The sequence below is a fragment of the Panthera uncia genome, chromosome D1, assembly GCF_023721935.1.
Source record: "Panthera uncia isolate 11264 chromosome D1, Puncia_PCG_1.0, whole genome shotgun sequence".
Taxonomy (NCBI): domain Eukaryota; kingdom Metazoa; phylum Chordata; class Mammalia; order Carnivora; family Felidae; genus Panthera; species Panthera uncia.
This window is the reverse complement of record NC_064808.1, coordinates 40102226-40119970: the sequence shown is the minus strand read 5'-3', so window position 1 is coordinate 40119970 and position 17745 is coordinate 40102226. Positions and strand designations below refer to the sequence as shown.

Here is a 17745-nt window from a genome sequence, read left to right as displayed (position 1 = left end):
AGTACCTGTATGTAGTTTGTCACACTTTCAAAAGAAAATACTATATTCTTAGCAATGTGATTATTTAAAAGGAAGAGTATGCACCCGGAAACAGCATGTAGGGAATTAAAATTATAGTGTCTAGCATTGTGACAGCTTTCAACAAAAGTTAATTGATGATGAAAATGAGGGGTGCCTGGGTGGCTTGGTCGGTTAAGTGTCCAACTTCGGCTCAGGTCATGATCTCACAGTTCGTGGGTTTGAGCCCTGGGTTGGGCTCTGGGCTGACAGCTCAGAGCCTGGAGCCTGCTTCGGATTCTGTGTCTCCCTCTCTCTTTGCCCCTCCCCCATTTGTGCTCTGTCTCTGTCTCTCTCTCAAAAACAAATAAACATTAAAAAAATTTTTTTAAAAGATGATGAAAATGATAGCAATCATGATGTGGTTACTTACATATGACATATAAACCACACAAAGGAGCAGGAAAACAAGTCAGCCATATGTCTGTAAATAGCAGCTTGCAAAGTAGCTTTGGAGTTTGCCTGTGGAAAAGGCCAAAGAGGTGGTGTGTACATTGTAGCACCTAAAACCACAACCTTTGGAGTCAGCAAGAATTCTGATCCCCTACTAAAAGATGCGTTACCTTGAACACATTACTTGACATCTCTGAGCCTTGGTTTCTGCATTCTCTATGGGGATAATAGTACCTATTGCATAGTTATAAGTACCTATTGTACTTATAAGTACAATAGTTGCATAGTTATAAGTACCTGTAAGTACCTATTGCCTTGTTATAAGGCTTACATGGGATTATGTGACTGAGTTACAATGATAAAATTATTTGGGATTTATCAGGAGATGTCCCCACAGCTTGAGAAAATGAGGAAAGTAAGACTGCTTTTCTGAAGCAGAGGAAGGAAACTAAGGTTCTCAGTCTGGCCATAATGTATCTAGAGAAAGATTGCATCATTTATGAGGGAGAATAAATATCCCAGGTTCACTTGGTAGCTTGATGAGGATCTAGCTGCCTGAGTTAAGTTTGCTAACAGGGAGAAATGAGCAGGCAAGTATGTAAGTCCAGTGGTAGTGATGTCTCTCTGTGGATGCCTGAATTAACATTTGGCTCTTGTGCATTTTGGGTACCCCAAGTCTGTCTTACAGGCCCTGGTCACTCTGAGGCCTTTCATAGGAAAGGACAGATCAAGCCAGACTGACCTTAGACAGAGTGCACATAAATCACCTAGAAGGAGGTCTTACTAAAATGCAGATTTGGATTTGTTATGTCTAAGGTAGGGCCTGAGATGCTCTGCTGATCCCCAGACCACACTTTGAGTAACAAAGATACAGACGACACACTATCACTTCCAATTGTACCTCTACTTTCAACAAGGATTCATCAGAAATATTTATCATCCTCTCCTTTTAGGGGTCATAAGTTTCTAACTCAGAACCTAATGCTTGCTGTCCAAGAACTCTGCAAGTAAGGACTGGAACAAACCTCGTACTTGCTTCTTTTGTTTTGTTCCTTTGTACCTAGATGGAGGGCAGGGTGGGACAATAATGGGTCCCAAATGGGGATGGGGGAGGAGATGGGACAAATCTCTCTCAGGTATCCTGTCTGTAGACAGAAGCTGAGAGAAAGAAAAGGGTGCTTAATCATAGGTCCTGGGGAAGCCCAAGGCAAAGCAGGGAAAACTGAATGAAAACAGGCCAGCTAAGTGGGAAGAGAAGGCAAGAGGGTGGTGAAGAGATGGTGGCAGATGACTGCTTGGGAGCTGTGAGACCTCATCTACCTGGTAGAGCCTGAACTGGTGGCTAGCATGATGGCATCATCACTCCTGTTACAGGTAAGGCTAAATTTGAGCCAGAGGCCACTCACAAGCCATATTCAGACTAGAGTTTGCTGAAATAAGGGACTGGCAATATGGAGCTTTTGAAGGTATCTTATTTCTAAAAGTGTTGATGTGCTGATTGGAAAACTGAGAGAATAAAATAAATGGGTTATATAAAACTGAATTAAAGTTTATTTATTTATTTTGAGGTGGGGGAACAGAGAGAGAGGAAGAAAGAGGATCTCAAGCAGGCTCCAAGCTGTCAGGATATAGCCTGATGCGGGACTCAATCTCACAAACCATGAGATCATGACCCGAGCTGAAATCAGGTGTCTGATGCTTAGCCAACTAAGCCACCCATTTGCTCCAAAACTTGATTAGCAGCAAGATTAAAACTCACCTATAATCACTATATGAAAGGTGTAATACAAAAATAAAGTGCAACATGTCAGAGGAAAATTAATTAACACTATGTTAATTATCAAAAAAAGCTTCGAGTCTTGAAAACTTGTTCCTGTGATTTTTCTCTTATAAGGAAAATGCTGTTATGATTCTAAATTCTGAATAAAGGCATTTTTATATTCCTTTTTTTCTGCACGCTAAATGTCTTATTGAAATATAAAATTAGAAAATTTTCATCTTTCAGAAATTTTTACTTAACTTTTTTGTATCACACAAATAGTGCTTAAAGCTGCTCAAAAATTTAATTTTATGACCAACAACATAAGATAAAAGCTTTTAATCCCTCAAAGTAAATCACAATAAATGGAAGAACTTTATTTCCTTCAAAGGGAAGTGTCTAAACAAAGGAAGAAAACTATGTATTAAGTGAGGCATAACATTGTTTGCTGCTACATAAAAACCAATAGGCACACAATGGCTTGGGGTCTAGCAAACAACAGAGCACACAGTTCTTCATCACATAGTCTTGACTTTGATCTCAGCTAGATGTCTGACCTCGGTAAGCCACTTGATTGCCCTTAGCCTCATTTCTCCTCTGTAAAATGAGGGATTAGACTAGTTGGTATTCAGTCCCAATGTCCCATTGATTTAGTAGAAGCCCACTTAAAATTTCTTGTTAAATCTTATTTATTTTGTGTGAGTGTGTGTGTGTGTGTGTGTGTGTGTGAGAGAGAGAGAGAGAGAGAGAGAGAGAGAGAGAGAGAGAGAGAGGCAGAGAGAGAATCCCAAGCAGGGTTCATGCTATTAGCATAAGCCCAACACAGGGCTCAATCTCATGAACTGCAAGATCATGACCAGAGCTGAAATCAAGAATCGGACATTAAACTGACTGAGCCACCCAGGTGCCCCTAGTTGAAGCCTACTTTTGACTGTGAGAGCATCAAAAAGTATTTGCCATTTCCTGTAGCATTGAATGTCTTAGTAAGTGGGGACCCAGAGAGGTGAAACAATGTTATAGGGGCAGAGTTTGGTTGAACTCCAAGATGCATGATTTCTAGCTAGGGATCCTTTCTACAATATTATTCAACTTGAAATTCTTTCCACAGATGAACTTTCCTGCTATCAAAATGAAAAATGCACCAGAATAAACCACAGAAGATACTGGTTTAACATAATTTCCTCTGTAGAAAGGGTTAGTTTCTAGGTGACTTAATACAACTTATAAATGACTGTTCATGGTTGGAAGTATGAATATAAATTATGCTAGACAACCACATGAAAGCAGATCAAGTTCTATATAGCCAAAATGGCTAGTTTCAAGATTACATGGCACTGATCTTCTTGGTCAACGAGTGACCTAAGGGCAGAGGCTACGTCTGGCCCATCTGTGAGGTTAGGAAGGCAGGCACTCAGCAGCTAGGAGATCCCCCCTACCAGTGCAGTGCCCTGGGGCAAAGGAGACAATCTGCAACATTAGGGAGGGGATCTGAAAGGGAGGGGACTCTCAGGAGAACCAAGGAAGCTAAAGAAGATCTTACAATGGAACCCAAACAAGAGTCTGTCTTCTGCACAGGCACATGAGTAGGGATGTCAGATGTCCTTATCAAAAGTTCTATGCAACTAGGGGATGTGGAAAGGAACTGTCATCAGAGTCCAACGTGGTGCTCGAACTCAGGAATTGAGAGATCATGACCTGAGCTGAAGTCAGATGCTTAACCAACTGAGCCACCCAGGTGCCCCCATATTGGAGATTATTACATATCAGAATGCTTTATACTTTCTATTGTCTGCAGAGTACATGGGTGTGCTCCTATCTAAGAGGAAATGAAGGACTAGTGGTGAATAAAATTCATCAGTAATGTCTTCACTTCATTTTCTCTCACACATTAAGTGCCTAGTATAGGGTCTAAAACATAGTATGTGCTCATATCTCTTTAAAATCTTTGACACACATATTTACCTAACCTGTCTGGGGATCATGTAATACCTTTGAGGTTCAAGACAGAAGCTCTGACTGAAAGTCACAGCTTGGTGTCCTTACGGATTAAGGGTTTTGCCAGGAACTCCAAAGGCCACTTAACCTTGCAAATGGAAGGTTTCCCAGGCTCCCCAGTGGAGCTTTGTTTTTCCCTCCAAAAATAAGGGAGTGTTCTGGGGACCTAGGCCTGTATGCCAGCTGTTGCTTTTCTTGATCACAGTATCTCATATAAACCAAAAGTCTATGGATTCTTTTATTAAGAGAAGGAAAAGGCAAAGTCAGATACTATAGAAGCTTCACAATTTGAAAGAACTAAGTTTTCTGGGCTGACATAGTCATCCTCTGAGTGCCAGGAGTTGCACAGGTCTATACCCTCTGGCTGAGTGACTACTCAGTACTGCTGGAGGTCTGAGTTACAGGATTTCTGGGAAGCTGTGGCAATATCCAAGCGCTCCACTGAACGGGATGGGGCTCCGGACATACTACTCAAAATGTGGCACCTTGCCATATTGAATATTTTAAGCTGAAGAAGTTTTGAGAAAATAGTAGAAGGAAGGTCACTCTAACCTTCCCCTTGCCTTTCTGCCCTGAAATAAGTCATAAAACCCTCATATGAGAGATGTTCTCCTTATAACTGGAGGAAAGGAACAACCTCATTCTGAAGACAAAAGGATGTCAAGAAAAATCCTGAAAGGCAGGGGCGCCTGGGTGGCTCAGTCGGTTAAGCGTCCGACTTCAGCTCAGGTCACGATCTCGCAGTCCATGAGTTCGAGCCCCGCGTCAGGCTCTGGGCTGATGGCCCAGAGCCTGGAGCCTCCTTCCGATTCTGTGTCTCCCTCTCTCTCTGCCCCTCCCCCGTTCATGCTCTGTCTCTCTCTGTCTCAAAAATAAATAAACGTTAAAAAAAAAAAAAATTAAAAAAAAAAAAAAAAGAAAAATCCTGAAAGGCCTTGCTAAGTTTCCTCCAGTTTACTACACTTACCTCATACTCTGTAACCTACCATATTCTTCCACAACTGTCTACTTTTCATCAAACAACCCAGAATAAAATACTCTTAAATCTTCATGTCCTTATGAAGTTTCCTGTGTCACAAACAAACTTATTAAGTAAATTAGTATGCTTTTCTTTTATTAATCTTCCTTTGTTAGTTTAACTTTCAGACCCAGTGAGGGACCTAGGAAACTTTCCTCTCCTACATGTGTTGTGCTCTCCCCAGTGGCCAGTATACACCACACTGCAGTCCTGACCAGAGCTCCCTAAGGTAACTTTCAGGTCAGGTCTTGGCATCTGTGGGCCTCAGGGCCCATGTGGAAGTCCATGTTTATCCTTAGTCTGCCTCTTTCCTTGCCAGGTAAGTGTGGCACCAGAAATATTGCCGATGCTGCAAGGGAGGTGAAGCAGGTGCCAGGGACTGCAGATAAATAAGTCTGCTCAACCCAAGATCATTGGAGAATCCTCATGTTTAGGTGATAACAGACAGGCTAGGAGAGAGGAGAAAAGGTCAGGGAAGAGGAGGAAGTTTAGAAGAATACCCCATTAAGGAAATGAAGGAGGAGAGAGTGTCAAGGGGAGGCTGATGCCAAACAGCATCAAATGCTGCCAAGAGGCCAAGAAGGATAACAAATGCACAAAGGCTGGGTTTGACAAAGTGAGAGGATATCAAGAGGAGTACAGAGGAGGGTTTTGGGATAAGCCATTTGAGGAAGACTTCCTGTGAAGGACTAATTTTGGATTCAGCCTTGACAAATGTAAAGAATATGAATTAATAGAAGAGTAGAGAGAATCTTAGTCAAAAGTATAAGTTTTAGGAAAGAGAAGGAAGAATGGGCAAGATTGGCATTGTTAAATGAAAAAATTCAACTGAGAAAACTTGAAGATCTAACTGTCTTTAATTGCTTTTAAGTTTATTTATTTCGAAAGGGAGAGCGATAGAGAGCACAAGTGGGGGAGGGGCAGAGAGAAGGAGAGACAGAATCCCAAGCAGGTTCTGCGCCATCAGCCCAGAGCCCAATGCAAGGCTTGAACTCACAAACTGTGAGATCATGACCTGAGCTGAGATCAAGAGTCCAATGCTTGACCGACTGTGCCACCCAGGTGCCCCACTAATTGGCTTTATGCAACAATTCGTTAATTGGGCAACATCCCATCTAGTAAGTAGAAAGGCACTCCAAGGAGCTGTACAAAATAGCAGGCTTTCATAGGCAGAAGGAGTAAGGGATAAGGAAAGCAGATTACCTCACCTTCCTTTGGGGGATGGAAAGGGTCTATATGGCAGATTATGTCATTCATGCTGACTAGAAAATTCCAGACTGACTGGCTAAGACTACATTCCTGGGGTGCCTGGGTGGTTCAGTCGGTTAAGTGTACAACTTCAGCTCAGGTCATGATCTCACAGTTCGTGAGTTTGAGCCCCTGCATCAGGCTCTCTGCTGTTAGTGCACTGTCTTCTTGGGATTCCCTCTCTCACCCTCTGTCTCCACCCCTCCCTTGTGCCCTCTCTCTGACTAAAAATAAATATGTAAACTTAAAAAAATTATTAGAAAACAAGACTACATTCCTGGAGAAGATTGAAACTGCAATTAGGTTAGGTATTAAGCTTTGGTTTGGTGATGTGGGCTTAGCACAAGTGACTCCATTTTAGGACATGCTGTTTCTTTTTAACAGCACATAAGTACAAGATTTTACTGCAGAGGAAGGTGCTTGGAACATCAGGAAAAACAATGGAGCTGGTAAGATTGAGAAGGGAGGTGGCAGCTATTGGAATATCTTCAAGGTTCTCATAAAGAGTTGCTTTAGTGTATGGTTATTTTGAAGTCACTGTAGGACCATATTGAGTTTCTAACTCCAGAGATAACTACTACCGTAGCAAAATTGAGGCATGTAGGCATGATAATCAAACCAGGTATACCAAAAAGAGAATGTATTCTGTTACTTAATCAGTGTGGTATAATTCTGAAGTAGCAGCCATGTAGCATACAAGGAAAAATTATAAGAGACTGAAACGGACCAACAAAATTACTGATGTCTTCAGTGGAAAATAGGTCTTATCTAGCACATACTTCCAGTTATCTGATTCTATAGGGTCTCTGAGCCTTTTGTTGGCTATGAGTTATATATAACACTATAAATTATAGATAGCTGATACTGGTACAATGACTCCTGTCTACAGACATGCAAGTGAATTTTGCTTGGCCGAGATTCAGTTGATTTCCCTCCCCCACTGTGGAAGAAGTCAGTTTTGCATTTATTAGACTCTTCAGTATTCCCGATGGCTTTTATATGAGCCTACTCCTTGGATTCTCTCTGAACCAGTTGCCAAATATCACCAACACAATCTGTTATAAGATGAAGCAGAGTTTATTGCTTACCATGGTAAGGAAGAAAACCACTTCACAAAGCTTTGGCAGTATTTTGGAGGGAGAAGGCAAAGACAGAATTTACAGAGAATTGGAAGTTTGATGTAGGGTGAGTCTTTCAAAATAAGGACTTAATTATGATTAGGTAAGGATCATGATACAATAGTTTGGGTTTGGTAGAAACAGCCAAGAAATGGATTTGAGGAAAGGAATTCAAAGAATCCTAAGGGGCAAACTATTGATGTTTTCCATTAGAGTGTTGATGATTCCTCCAGGAAGTTCCCATAATAAACAATCAAACCATTTGTCTGGGCAGGAGACTCCAGGAAAAATTAAGTGATGCTAAGTGAAGACAGGAGAATAACAAACTCATGCCAATGCAGGCAGAAATAGCACCAGGTCATATCAAAGTTAGGTATGGTTCCCTTTCTCAGTGTCTGGCTGAGTGTTTAGGTTTCATAGTTGTAACATCTTATTGGTTCCCTCATTAATAAGTGAATTAAATAACTTCTTTGGTATGTGTTCATTTTATATCTATGTGAGAGTCATGATTTTTAAAATATTACCTCCAAATAGGCAAAAGAGTCCAAGTGATTTGAAATATGAAGAGTTAAATAGAATTGGGTAGTTCCTGATACAGATATGTAATATCCTGATTAGAAAATGAATAGGTAAATCTGTCATGAGTAGATAAATCTGTTCATTGTGAACAGGTAAATGGTGCTTGGTAAAAATAAGTCTCTTACTATAAGATTTCAGTTTTATTTTTAATAGCATTTGTCAGCAAAGGAAATTGCTTTAGTTTTGCTACCAGGCTGGCTTAAATAAAGGGAACTTGTTTTTATGAAACAGGCTGGGTGTGGGTAAGGGGTGGTGAGTCAAGGGTTTCTAGTTTTGTGGGACTGAACCCTGACATATCAAAGGTGGTATTTCCAGAGTCTGGCCATGTCAGTCCTTCCCTATTGCAAGAAATATTTCAGCTGTGTCTGAACCTGCATCTCAGTGGGTTTGCTCCACCATGTCAATTCATCCTCAGACAATGTCTCTGCTCAGGATCCCAGCGGCACTTCTCCAGGGAAGGTTTTTGAAGAAGTTTCTCAGGATATTTGGACATAATCTTCTTCACCTGGGTGGACTGGCTTCCAGTAGCCAAAGCACTCAGTTTTCTGGCCCAATGAGTGATTATTGAATCTAAATGTATCTGGCTTCTGGAATCAGAAAGTGTTTCTCTCTCATTGCCCCAGGAAAGGGATTACAGGGACAGGGAAGAGCTTGGGAGGGATTCAGTTTCTGAATCAAGAAGCCAGATAAAGTCAGATTTAACACACACTAGAAACACTTAAGAGAGTAGCATTGACAACTAAGAACAAGAAACAAAGGCCAGACCAGGCTAGCCTGGCCAACTGAAGACCACATCCCAGTTCCTATAATGATGTTGATGTCTGATCCTTTCTTCTTTTTAAATTTCCTTTGGGAAAAGAAAGGTTCTTAGAAAAATGTAACAAACACCTGCTATCACCTAGAGCAAAAAACTGAAGTGTATAAATATGGTAATATCATATACAATGATTTATTCCTACAGATTTTATTCTTAACTGCTACACCCAACATGGGGCTTGAATTCACAACCCCGAGACCAAGAGCCACATGCTCTACCAACTGATCCAGCCAGGTGCTCCTCATATACAATGATTTTTTAAAATGCAGTTTTTTCTTCCTTTTTCTTGACTCCTCCCTTATTTGCCTTCCCTTTCCTTCCTCTACCCACAGTAAACCCCCTATGCCATATTAATAAGTTAGTCTTTTAAAATATTTTATTACTTGTATAATCCTACAAAAATCTACTTAGTTATATCTACCCATACATATACATACATATTTTTAAAAATGGGATCTACTTGTCAGGAAAAATTGTGAAAAAATTTTAAATGGACTAACAAAATGATTACTCATGCCTGTTTAGTGCATCCTTCCCAGTTACCGCCCCCATCATTGTCTTTGAGCTAGTTTATAACTCTGTAAATTGTAGAAAACAGAGAATAATGCAGCTGTTTTTGTCCAGAGAAATGGAAATGAATTATGTCTTGTGGATGCAATAGATTATTGCCCTGTTGATAGACCAGTTTTGTATCTAATTGTAAAATTTATTTCAACATCATTTATTCTTCTTTGAACCTATTATAATACATTCCTGGTTCCCTTATAAATTAATGAGTCAAATAAAAATTTTGATACATGTTTATATTTGTATTGGTCATGATTTTACCTTTTCAAAAAGTGAATACTTTTAACTATTTTGGAGGTTATCCACCAGCATGTCCAATGGATTTACATGAAAGGGCCAGGTAAAATACACTGCTGGAGAAGTGTACCTCATGGCTGGCTTAAGCCCAGATACTTATTTTTTGGCACATAGAAGTGAATGCTAAGTGGCCCTAGAACTTTAATTTGCCTGACTCTCTGTTTCTCTAGTTTCTTTCTTTTATTTTTAATGTTTATTTATTTATTTATTTTGAGAGAGAAAAATTGCTCATGTGCTGGAGAGAGAGAGAGAGAGACCGTGCACAAACTGGGAAGGGGCAGAGAAAGGGGGAGAGAGAGGACCCCAGCAGGCTTCATGCTGTCAATGCAGAGCCCAATGCCAGGCTTGATCCCACAAACCATGAGATCATAATCTGAGCAGAAATCAAGAGTCAGATACTCAACTGACTGAGCCACCCAAGTGCCCCTGTTTTTCTAGTTTCTTATCTCCTCTACTAATTTTGTGCTGTATTTATTTATAATTTTTTAAAGTAAATTTTTTAATGTTTATTTATTTTTGAGAGAGAGACAGAGCATGAGTGGGGAAGGGGCAGAGAGAAAGGAAGACACAGAATCCAAAGCAGGCTCCAGGCTATGAGCTGTCAGCACACAGCCTGATATGGGCTCAAACCCATGAACTAGGAGGTCATGACCTGAGCCTAAGTCGGTCACTCAACCGACTGAGCCACCCTGGTGTCCCTGTGCTTTATTTTTTGTTTCTGTATATTTTATGGCTGATAAGTTATTCTTCAAACTTGACAGCCATGATTGGGAATGTGGTTTTAAAGTCTGACCATTTGGTGAAATATGCAGATGGATGATACAGATCTATTTCTGTTGGATAAGAGAAAACAGAGATCTGGTTTGTTGGTCTTGTTTGTCTGTCTGCTTTAAGATCACTCACAGCTAAAGGGGTATTAGCTTCACACCAGGAGGGGTAACAACTTTTGATATCTAAAGTAGTGAGTTTTTGTGTTTCTATGTTTACTCTTCAATTGTGTCTGAAATTGTAGATTTAGAGCTAGAAATCTAGGGCTGTGTGTACCCATTTGTAAGTAATTTAGAAAGCCCTTTATTTCTTGTAGAAGTGTGAAATGCCTTCCTATCTCTGGAAGATATTAATAAATTAGTTTAGGAAGTCTTCTAAATTAAAAGACCTCTTTTCTGGCTGGCTTATAGAGACAGCTAAGCACTCATATAAATCAACTATTCCTAAAATTCCCTTAAATAAGGAAATCAAACATCTATTTAAGTGTGCTGACTAAAAAAATTCTAACAGAAACTAACTCAGAAACATTTTAAGAATCCAAGTTCACATAAGGACACCTGGGTGGCTCAGTTGGTTGTGCATGTGACTCTTGATTTCAGCTCAAGTCATGATCCCAGGGTTGTGGGATCAAGCCCCATGTCAGGCTCTGCACTGAGCATGGAGCCTGCTCGATTTTCTCTCTTTCTCCCTGCTGCTCACGTTCGTGCGCGCTCTCTCTCTCTCTCTCAAATAAAAAATAATAAATAAATTAAAAAAAATCCAAGTTCACATAATTAAGGTAAACCTTTGGCGAATGAGGGTACAGATGAGGCAAAACTTTTCCTCTACCCTCTTAAGGTCTCTGGCTGGCTTGAGAATTAAGTTGACATAGATTAAGAAAGGAAAGATATACAAATTTTATTTTTACATTTACATGAGAAACTTTACAGGAAAATGAAGACCCAAAAAAGTGGTTAGGCCTAAGTGTTTATATACCAGGTTGAACAAAAAGCAGTAATTGTGAACAAGTAACTAAAATAAATATACGGGGAAGCTCAAGGAAGGTAGGATTATTTTAACAAAATTTGTTTGTACAGATTTCTTGTGACCTCGATTTCCTATCTGTGGCAATAGGATGTTCTTTTCCTCCAGGTACAGAGAGGACATCTTTCACATGGAGTTTTATCTCCTGCTTGCAGGAAGAAAAGGGGAAGTCAGAGTGCCCTTCTTATACCTACTTTTTTTCAAGTGCCTTTAGCTCAAAATAATCAGTAGGCCAAATCAGCATATTTTGAGGTGGCATCTTCTGAATCCCTTCAAGACTCATTTAACAATTTTGGTTTTAAAAAATAGCTATTGCTTTTCTCGGATTTATCCGTGTTAAGTAAAATACAAACATACATTTTGTTCTACTTGGATTTGTTTATCCTAAACATATGGAGGTTTACTGACCAAATAAGCTAACATTACTTCTATATCCCATTAATAAAGAAAAAAATCAGCCCTTGCCGTCCAAGAACTGTCCTGGTGCTATCAGCTGCTGGGCCTCAGTGTTGCTATGAGCTAGCCTGGCGGTCACAGGTAGATCTTGATGGTCTTCTGCTGAACATGAGCTATTTCATAGAACATCAACATCAGATAAGACCACTCTATGACCATGATAGATTAAGACAAAAACAAGCCCATTCCAAGAATCATATCCAAACACAGACAAAACAAGAACATTGTCCGAGCCATAAAATACCAAGTATCTCCCTATACCAGCTAGAATGGGTGACTGATGCTGCTTTACCAATTATAGTTCTAGGCTTGCTTTAGTTTGCCCTCCCTATGAATAAGATTTATTGAGATACTCATAGAATTGTCCCCACTTTCTGACAATACCCAACCTAGAGTAAACCCTTTTCCCAAATCACCCAACCAAATCTCAAGTTCTGTCAGTCCTTTCTAACACCCTTTTACTGAGCCACCCCACGGTTGCCCATCATATATGCTCCCTCCTGCTTCAATGAGTTATAAACCAAACTTGTTCTACTATAGGAGTGTTCCTGGTCATCTTTGACTAGTGGGCATTAACGATGTTTAAGATTATGAAATAGAAAATTGTGTTCAACTAAATTGAATCATTAAAATGACAAATGTTTTAATAGTAATTATATTTTTCAGTATGCATGATTTGTAGTAACCTGAAGTTAATTTCCAAGTTTTTAAACTTAAAACGTGGAACTGATATTAAGTTAATTGATGGATAATCATCAAATACCTAGATAACTTCTAAGTAATGTAGAATATTGCATCACTGATTATTACTAAGCATGGTTTAAGTTGTACATGGTTTTCTTCTTTTTGTGTATTACAGTGGCTATAATAAACATGTTAATAAACATGTTCACTTTTGCTACTTTAAGAAGTTGAAAAGAGATGGAGAAGTCGTCTTACTTTATTGATCAGTTTTGCTAGTGTGCTAGAAAACTCCTGTACAACAGGCAGATCTCACTTATCCATCCTTCCAGTTTTTTTTTGTGCAATAGAATTTAGTTAACTTTGGTTAAAGGTTAGTCAACATAGGGGCTCCTGCGTGGCATAGCTGGTTGAGCATCTGACTCTTGATTTCAGCTCAGGTCATGATCTCACACTTCATGGGTTTGAGCCCCACATTGGGCTCTGTGCTACATAACAGTGCAGAGCCTTGCTTGGGATTCTCTCTCTCTCTCTCTCTCTCTCTCTGCCCCTCCTCTGCTCTCTCTCTCTCTCTCTCTCTCAAAAACAAATAAACATAAAAAAAAGTTAGTCAATATAAATGATTGAGACTATTCTAGGAGCAATACTTACAGAGAAATATAATGTATGCCTTTTTATTTTTCAAGAAAAAATAATAGCTTTTGTTCTAAAGCAGAGATTCTCAAAGTTTTTAGTCTCCAGATTCCTTTGTACTTATACTTATCATATTTGAAATCAAACCAAGAAAATTTTAAAGACTTTTATTGATTTATTTACGGTTAGCAATGATGATTCCATGCAATAAATAACATCTAAGTATTATAAAATAGCTTCAACTTCATGGATCTGAAAGAGAACCAATGACCTAAATTATAAAGTGTCAGTTTATTCCAGAATGTTAAAAAGCACAGTGAAAGACAAAACTTAAAAAGTTGATTTTATTTTCCTTATGTCCACTTGGGCTGCACAGCAAAAGAAACCATCAACAAAATGAAAAGGCAACCTATAGACTCTCAAAACTGTTAAAATGGCTATTATTATAAAAACAGAAGACAGCAAGTGTTGGTGAGGATGTGGAAAAGGGGGAACCCTGGTATACTGTTGGTGGTAATGTAATGGTACAGCCATTATGGACATTAGCATGGAAATTCCTGAAAAACTTAAAAATAGATCCATCCTATGATTCAGCAATCACACTTTTGAATATTTATCAAAAGGAATTGAAATCAGGATCTTGGGGAGAGATAACTACACTTTCAGGTTCACTGGGGCATTATTCACAATAGCCAATATATGGAAATAATAAAAATTTTCATCAATAGATGAAAAGATAAAGAAAATGTGATACATACAAACAATGGAATATAATTCAGCCTTAAAAAGGAAAAAAAATCCTGCCATTCACAACAACATGGATGGACCTGGAGGACATTACACCAAGTAAAATAAGCCATAAAAAGACAAATACTGATGATCTTACTTACATGTGGAATTTAAGATAGTCCAGCTCACAGAAGTCGAGAGTAGAATGATGGTTACCAGGGGCTGGGGAGAGGGGAAGATGGGGAGGTGATGGTCAAAGGGTCAAATTCCAGTTAAGTAAGATAAATAAGTACTGAAGATCTATTATACAGCATGGTGCCTATAGCTAACAGTCCTGTATCATACATTTAAAATGTTCTATTTTAGAACATACATTTAAAATATTCTATTCTAGAGTAGATCTTACTTTAAGTGTTGTTACCACACATGCGCGCACACACACACACACACACTCACACACACACAACACTAACAACAACAACAGTAAAGAGGGTGGGAGAAAACTTTGGGAAATGATGGATATGTGTGACCTTGATGGTGGTGATGGTTTCACAGGTATCTACTTATCTCCAAACTGTATTTGTTGAATTGAGCTGTATATGTTAAATATGTATAGCTTTTTATATGTCAGTCATAGCTCAATAAAGTAGCAAAAAAAAGTAAAAAAAAATTGTGTTTACAGTTCTTTTGGGCTTTAGCCTAAGTATATATATCCCAAAATACTGTGGTCAAAAGTTACCTGAGTTACTAACCTTTTTATCTTTGAATTTTGGCCACACTCTGTGGTCTGACCTAGTTCATGGTTCCTTAGGGGCTAATTCCATACCCCAGGAAAATCCCAAACCAATCTATAGCCCAAAATGGAACCCACATCTAAGATCAAACCTGCTGCCCAGTCCAAACATTCAGGTCAGAAACCGGTTTATAATTCAGTCAGAATCGCAGCAGTACCATTGTCAATACAATGCGGTACCCAGATTTGTATTGACATAGATAAACAACCATGTTGTCCTTACCTAAGAGATCAGCTCAACTCAGAGCATAGTATGTGCCAGTACAGCTTGACACAGACACCAAACCACTCCTGACTAACCTAGATTAGAACCAAAGCCTGGTTTAGGATGGCCTAGAGCCCAGAATATGCTAGCTCATTCCCAGACTCATTCCTTTATTAATTTGTTCAATAAATGTTTATTGTAGGCTTACTAGCTTCTAAGCACTGTGGTAGTTATTAATGCTTATCTTGGCATGGGAGCATTCCTGAGAGGCCTGCATCACCCTGGACACCAAAACGCACAATCTAGCTCCTCTTCCTGGGTAGTCAACACTTCTCAACTGGTGTCATCAGATAAGTTCTCACAGAATTTTCTCATGACATCATATGGCGATTTTTTTATTACATAATAGCAAGTTCCATCATAGCCCCACCCGTAACCTTTTGACCCAGTAGATTTCTATATCTCCCTAGGACCATTCATTCAACAAATATTTATTAAATGTCTTCAGATTACTAAGCCCTGGAGACACAAAAATACTGCCTTTAAGTAACTCACTGTCTTGATTTTTACCGAAGGAGATGAACACATTAAAAGAAAAGCCTACTCTGGTTCTATAACAAAAGTATAACTTCTTTAATAAAGGTATCTTCAAAATTCTATGACAGCCTAATGGAGGAGTTCTTTCTTAATGCTAGGAGGGCATGGTTAGGGAAAATGATTTCTCCACTGTTCCTTGAAGAATGAGTAGGAGTTTAGTGAGAGAGAAAGATGTTCCAAGAAAAGAAGCAGTCTGAACCAGGGCATATAGACAGTAAGGAGAATAGGATGTTCCAAGGACAAATAATAGGAGATGTTATGGAATATCTTATCCTTGGAAGACATAAAGGTTTATACCACTTGAGGATAATAAGATTTGTTCTACTCCTGACCCAAGGATGTTTGACACCAAAGATATATCTGACAACAGACATATAATAAGAATCATGCCAATATTAATGAATTTTGGGGAAAAGTATCTTATAAATTGATTTCTGCTGATACAGCTTCTTTATTTTTTAATTTTATTTTTTATTTTTTAAAGTTTACATCCAAATTAGTTAGCATATAGTGAAACAATGATTTCAGGAGTAGATTCCTTAATGCCCCTTACCCACTTAGTCCATCCCCCCTCCTACAACCCCTCCAGTAACCCTCTGTTTGTTCTCCATATTTATGAGTCTCTTTTGTTTTGTCCCCCTCCCTGTTTTTATATTATTTTTGTTTCCCTTCCCTATGTTCATCTGTTTTGTCTCTTAAAGCCCTCGTATGAGTGAAGTCATATGATTTTTGTCTTTCTCTGACTCACTAATTTCACTTAGCATAATACCCTCCAGTTCCATCCAGGTAGTTGCAAATGGCAAGATTTCATTCTTTTTGATTGCCAAGTAATACTCCATTCTATATATATATACACCACATTTTCTTTATCCATTCATCCATCGATGGACATTTGGGCTCTTTCCATACTTTGGTTATTGTCGATAGTGCTCCTATAAACATGGGGGTGCATGTGTCCCTTCGAAACAGCACACCTGTATCCTGTGGATAAATGCCTAGTAGTGCAATTGCTGGGTGGTATGGTAGTTCTATTTTTAGTTTTTTGAGGAACCTCCATACTGTTTCCCAGAATGGCTGCACCAGCTTGCATTCCCATTAATTTCTTTTTAATGTTTTTAATTTATTTTTGAGAGAGACAGAGCACAAGTGGGGGAGGGGCAGAGAGAGAGGGGGACACAGAATCTGAAGCAGGCCAGCACAGAGCCCAATGAGGGGCTTGAACCCATGAACCATGAGATCATGACCTGAGCTGAAGTTGGACACTCAACCAACTGAGCCACCCAGGCACCCCTTTCATTTCTTGATTAATGAATAAATTGCAAAGCTCTCAAATACATAATATGGGCAAAATGCTCTGAGGTCAGAGTGGCAGGATCAGAAAGAATATTCTTGGGAATAAACGGGCAGGATATAAATATTCTGCTGCTTCTATCCTTGTCACAATGATTTTTATAAGGGCTGCATACCTTTTTATATCAGAGATTGCCTTTCCATCCTATGACATACTTCCTCAACGTCGACTCAGCTTTTTGTTATATGGAATTCACCAAACCAGTGCCACAAACTTAAATGCCTATAAGTGCTAGATGGATAATATGAGTAAAGCTGGCTAAGTGGGGACTGGTAAACTAAAAGTATCTGCTTTGCCCAAAGAAGGAAGCTGTTATATTGCTACAGCTAGCCGCTGCCATGTAGGAAGGCAGACAAAGCATTGTCAGAACTCCAACATTTTCAAGAGAAGCCAAAAATTCTGATTTTTTATTATGGAAACTCCCAATTTGGCAACTAACTGGGAAAAAACCCAGCCCACTAAGGAGGCCAACAAAACAAGTCTATGGGCCTGATTCTACTCCTGGGCACCAGTTTGTGAGACTTTGTCTAAACCTTTCGTAGTTTTCTGTGATATCATACTTGAAAGAATGAAGGACTGTTCCATTTCCTTCTGACATTACTGATTTCCCAAATATGGACTCACCCCTCCTCCTCTTGTGCAGTACTATTTTGTACCACCT

The 17745-nt window shown here is 39.2% G+C and overlaps 2 protein-coding genes across 2 annotated transcripts in view; one reads left to right on the top strand and one right to left on the bottom strand.

Annotated features, from left to right (window-relative positions):
* Window positions 1–17745, bottom strand: part of PIK3C2A (phosphatidylinositol-4-phosphate 3-kinase catalytic subunit type 2 alpha) — a 193045-nt gene that overhangs the window by 162748 nt on the left and 12552 nt on the right. The window lies entirely within an intron of this gene.
* LOC125913211 (L-lactate dehydrogenase A chain) overlaps window positions 4007–17745 on the top strand; it is a 968541-nt gene continuing 954802 nt past the window's right edge. The window contains exon 1 of the mRNA XM_049618272.1: window positions 4007–4013. The gene's annotated coding sequence lies outside the window, so the exon portion shown is untranslated. The remainder of the gene's footprint in view (window positions 4014–17745) is intronic.